The sequence below is a fragment of the Musca vetustissima genome, unplaced genomic scaffold (assembly GCF_032173495.1).
Source record: "Musca vetustissima isolate MV318-11 ecotype Yass unplaced genomic scaffold, APGP_CSIRO_Mvet_v1 utg10125, whole genome shotgun sequence".
Classification (NCBI taxonomy): Eukaryota; Metazoa; Arthropoda; class Insecta; order Diptera; family Muscidae; genus Musca; species Musca vetustissima.
Genome location: NW_026882177.1, coordinates 230,421 through 236,420, shown reverse-complemented (window position 1 = coordinate 236,420; position 6,000 = coordinate 230,421).

Here is a 6,000-nt window from a genome sequence, read left to right as displayed (position 1 = left end):
AGTTTTTGTAATAACAGATTTTCCTTAATATAACAATAAAGAAGTTTAATTGGCGCCCAAAATGAGTTTACGAATAGTTAAAATTTAAAATTGTTTTCAAATGTATAAAAAATAATTGGCGCCCAAAATGAGTTTCCAAATAGTCAAAATTTAAAATTCTTTTCATATGTATAAAAAATAATTGGCGCCCAAAATGAGTTTCAGGTGTGTAAAAAATATATTTTATGTTTCAATTTAGGAATAGAAAGGATAAAATGGTCTCCGGTTGTTTATTAAGTATTTTTTTTACTAATTATTTGCCGATTTGCTGTAGATAGTGCCGCTCCAACGTAATATTTGGCGCCCAACGTGAATATTCAATATTCTAGTCATGCAATCATCCATTCTAGAAGTGTTGGGGCTTTATAAAGTCGTCTACTTCATTGTAATTTATTATTTCATTTAGCATATTATCACTTTAAGGATCACACATAAATTGGCGCCCAATGTGGGGCTGCCAATTTTCATCATTGAATTATTATATATTTATTTTTATAAATATTGTCGGAACAACAGTTTGATAGATCTTCTTATAAATTTATTTCGTAAAATATGAATTAGAAAATGGCCCCCAACGTGTGGCATTTCAGTTTTACAGGTCATCTGGTATGTCGGAATAAGTAAATAATTGAAATTGCAATCCTTTTTTAGTGCTCACGATCACACATAAATTAGCGCCCAATGTGGGGCTGCCAATTTTCATCATTGAAATATTATTTTGAATATTGTCGGAACAACAGTTTGATAGATCTTCTTATAAATTTATTTCGTAAAATACAAATTAGAAAATGGCGCCCAATATGTGGCATTTTCATCTGGTATGTCGGAATAAGTAAATAATTTAAATTGCAATCTTTTTTTAGTGCTTTATCCACGTTATATTTTATATTGCATATGGCGCCCAACGGGGACCTGTATTATTTTTTTATTGTTGGTCAACTGTAAATGTTGTATTTAATGTATTGGAAGTTTTATTTCATTTAAATTGTATAATTTGTTTTCTTCTGTTATAAATTATCTCGCATATTACAATAGTGAAAATGGCGCCCAATGAGGGGCTGTCCTTTTTAGCTTGTCATCATTTAATATTTTGGGGTTTATATTTTTTTAATGTGCAATTTTTTCCTATATATGTGTGTATGTTTCTTATTAATTTCTTAATATAGTATGATTTTTTAAAATGGCGCCCAACGTGGAACTTTATTCTTTTATTGATTTTAATGAATGTTTCTAACATTTTGTTGTTGTTTTTTCATCAAGACACCCAAATATAGTTATTTTGTCTTAAATTTCTTCGCATAATACGAAATTACAAATGGCGCCCAACATGTGACTCTTCACTTTTGCTTGAAATCTGTACATTTTTCATGTAATGCATTGTTATTAATTCAACTTCTTATATATTATTACTTTTGGTTTCTAAAAAAATGGCGCCCAACGTGAACTTTTCACTTTTTATAATTATTTTATTTTTCTTAGATATGCTGTAATTTTTTCAATTCTTTTACATTCACTGTTCACATTTGTCTCTACAATGGCGCCCAATATGAAGTTCTCCCTTTAATTGTTTTTTTTTTTTATTATTTTGTTTCCTAGATAAACTGCTCTTGCTTCCAAATGCTTCCTGTCCTAGAAAATCCTCTGCTTTAATTGTTTCCTTTCGAAATTCTGATAAACATTTATTTGAAAAAAAAACTCCTACATAATTCATATAAACAAAACAAATTATCTAAATCTCCCCCAACTCTCTCTGCCTCTGCCTAATTCCCAAAATCCCAAGGATTATTTAATTTTTATCCTAATGAGCATTAGCATATTTTCGAAAGAAAACAAAAAATGAAGGATCCTGCTAGATAACACTTGTCCTGTTGAAGGATTTGTGGTTTCCATATGAACCCAGATCAAGATATGTTAATACCAAGACCATGTGTATGCACGTAGGTGTGTGTGTGTGTGTGTGTGAAGGGGAGTAAACAAAACATTTTGAGTCTAGGCGACTGCATTTGCATTGAATATTTAAAGGAAATTTATTTGTTGGCATATGTTCCTTTTGTTTTATTTTTCAAGGAATTGAAATCCTGCAACCAAATCTCTCTCTTTTTTGGAATGCAAATAGATTTTTTTAATTTATTGTTTTTTTTCAAGAGGAAAATAATTTTTCCAATTTGGGAAAGAAGTTACATGTAAAGAAAACTATTAGTGTGCGTGTGTTTTTTTTTTTTTTTTTTTTTTTTGTCTACACACAAGTATAAGGAAACAAGAAAATAAAACGAAATTCAAGAAGCGGATATAAAAATAGATAAACATCAGGGTAATGCAACAAGCAGCAGTGTGCCTGTGTGGAGCTGCCAAATGCACATGATGTATGTTTGAATAATCGGCTCTGTCTCTCTCTCTCTGAATACAGCTGACAATTGGGTGAACTTTAACACACCCATAGGCGGCGGCAATGGCACCAAATGACAAAAAACAACAACACCACCACCACCAGACATTACATATCCATCCATATATACATATGCTGGCCCTTCCTGACATAAGTTTTAGTTTTGTCTCCGGTTTTCTTACTGTGTGAGTGTGTGTTTTTTCTTGTTCAGCTATTCGTTTGTTGTTTAAACATTTCTGTTCTCTTCTAAATATAAAATAAATAAACAAAACAAAAAATGAAATGTTAAATTGTTGCTTGTGTTGTGTCGTTGTTTCCTAGGGGTTCACAAAACTCATTAATAATCAAAGCAGCTAGGCTAGGCAATCAGCCAGCCAGACAATTTGATTAGTCTTCCGAAAAAATACCAAGAATTTGATATTTTTGTCTCTATTGTTTTCTCTCTCTCTCTTTCTTATTTATAATTTAAAGGAAATATTTAACATTTGACATATGCCAGGCATTTAGAACCCCCATCAGCCGGCCGGCGGTTCGGGGATAAGCCCTCAGTTTTTCTTTTTTGTTTTCAGTGGATATCACTTCAATTTGTTTTATTTTCCATGGCTGTTGATATTCATTCCCCTTAGATAGATAAAAGTTAGGAAAAAAAGAAATACAAAACCACAAAATATGATTATGGAAGAGAGGAGAAGAAGAAAAACAAAATAAAACCTTTTGCTGCTTCTTTTCTAAGAATCGGTTATAAATTAAAAACAATAGAAACATTTGGATAATTAAAGTGACCAGAAATGAAAAAAAATACTGCCGCTTCTGGTGCTGCAGGGCATACCAAATTAGTAGTGGTAGCCCCCAAAATAATCCCATTCCAAAGATGACCTTGTTGATATAATCACCATCACCATCGTAATTCTTCACACCATAAATGATGAAATGAATGAATTTTTTTTGGAGGTAAATGGTTACAAATTAGTTTAGGATTTATTTGTCTTGCCTTGTTTTTTGGATTTGAAATTAACACCTTTAAGTTCTTATGTATATTATGTTAATTTTTATTTTTCTTTCTGTTAAGTGACAAAAATGTTAATGAAGATTTTTGGGAGTGTTCTTAACACCATTGTAAAGTTAAATAAATAAATCTTAAAGCGAAGACTTAATTTGTCTTGCCCCTTAATTAGAAGAAAAATATGGGGTTTTAGTGATTTGAGATATATTGTTTGAAAAATGGCGCCCAATGTAAATTTTTCCGTGAAATAGTAAATAATATAATTGATTTATTAAACGTTTTCATATAGCAATGCTCTATTCAGTTATGGCTATTGGTTTCTTTTTAACAAAAAAAAGAAAAACAAAATTAAAAAGTGGCGCCCAACATGCATTATAAAAAAAATAATTAACTACAATATTTTATTCTTATGATGTTACAATTTTTATATAAAAAAATTTTATAAATAAAAGAAAACAAAATAGAATTATAAATATTTTGGAAATCGATTTCTCATTAACTGAAATGAAATAATAAAATTAATAAAATAAAAGTGGCGCCCAATGTGTGACTTCAAATATCTTGTTTCCTTTGAACTAATACAATTTAGATAGCTCGTTAAAAATTTAAAAAGTTTTTATGGGGATAAAGGAAAATCGATTTATAAAGGGAGATTTTGGCCCCTTCTTTACCAATCATGAAAACATTCAATGTGGCGCCCAACGTGCAAACTATAGAAATTATATGATATACAGTTTTGTAATGATTAATGATTTCCGAGTTATATTGTGAAGTAAATACATATAATTGAATTATTAAATATTTTCATATAGAAAAAATCTATTTAGTTATCGTTATTGGTTTCTTTTTAAAAAAAAATTATAATAATAAAATGAAAATTGAAGAAAAATGGCGCCCAATATGGGTCCCCTACACAATAGTTCAATTGAAATTGGCAATAATTATTTGCCGAATTCATTTAAAACGTACATTTTGGAAATCGATTTCTCATTAACTGAAATGAAATAATAAAAATAAAAAAATAAAAGTGGCGCCCAATGTGTGACTTCAAATATCTTGTTTCCTTTGAACTAATACAATTTAGAGAGCTTATTAAAAATTTAAAATGTTTTTATGGGGATAAAGGAAAATCGATTTAAAAAGGGGGAAATTTTGGCCCCTTCTTTACCACTCATGAAAACTTTCAATGTGGCGCCCAACGTGCAAACTATAGAAATTATGTGATATACAGTTTTGTAATGATTAATGATTTCCGAGTTATATTGTGAAGTAAATACATATAATTGAATTATTAAATATTTTCATATAGAAAAAATCTATATAGTTATCGTTATTGGTTTCTTTTCAAAAAAAAATTATAATAATAAAATGAAATTTGAAGAAAAATGGCGCCTAATATGGGTCCCCTACACAATAGTTCAATTGAAATTGGCAATAATTATTTCCCAAATTCATTCTAAACTTATATTTTGGAAATCGATTTCTTATTAGGTAAAATAAAAAAAAATAAAATAAAAAGAAATAAAAGTGGCGCCCAATGTGTATCCTGAAATATGTTGTTTCTTTTGAACTTATACATTTAGATTGCTTGTTAAAAATTTAAAAAGTTTTTATGGGGATGAAGGAAAGTCGGTTTAAAAAGGGAGATTTTGGCCCCTTCTTTACCACCCATGATAACTTTCAATGTGGCGCCCAACGTGCAAACTATTGATATTATATGATATACAGTTTTTTAATGATTAATGATTTCCGAGTTTTATTGGAAGTGAATCAAAAGTTTTAGGAACGAAGCCGCTCGACCAACTGTTATTTTTAGGATATATTTAAAAACTTCACATCCTTTAAACAAAAGGATACTAAAGGACGAAATTAAAAAAAAATCTAGGTCAACTACCTTTTAATGAAATCATTAAACTTTCTCAACCTCTCTCTCTCTTCCTTCTTCTTGGTTATAAAACCCATCAAAATAAGCAATGTCATCCATCTCATAAGAGAAAGTATCCTTTATGAAGGATATTTACGCATAAAAAGGATTTATTAGCAGTGCTGTAAAGCATATGCAAAAACTGAAAACTCATGAAATGAGTTCTTAATAAAAAATACAAAATTTCTCTTAAGTGTCCCATTCGTCGACAACAGCTGGCAACTGCACTTAAAGATGTTTTTTGTGCAACAGATTGTTTCTTGGAAATAAAAATGAAATTTGATATTTTCTTTTCATATCTTCTTTTATAAGAGGGTGTGAAAATATTTTTAATGGGAACTTCTGTTAAGGAGAAATTTTTAGATAAATTTCATTTTACTTTCTTTTTGAGCTACTTGAAATCAAAATATTGAGAAACTCTCGATAAGCCTCTTCAAAAAAAAAAAAAAAAAGCATTAAAATTGTATTGTAAATTAAATTGATTTATTACACTACAGCTGGCATGGAAACGGGGCAAATGTCAAAATAATTGAATGGTGATATTACAAAAATAACACACAGACTTTGCATCTTGATATATTTTTAATATAAAATTGATTTATTTGCTTGAAAGAAGGGTTGTTGAGGGCCATCATAATTTTTTTAGAA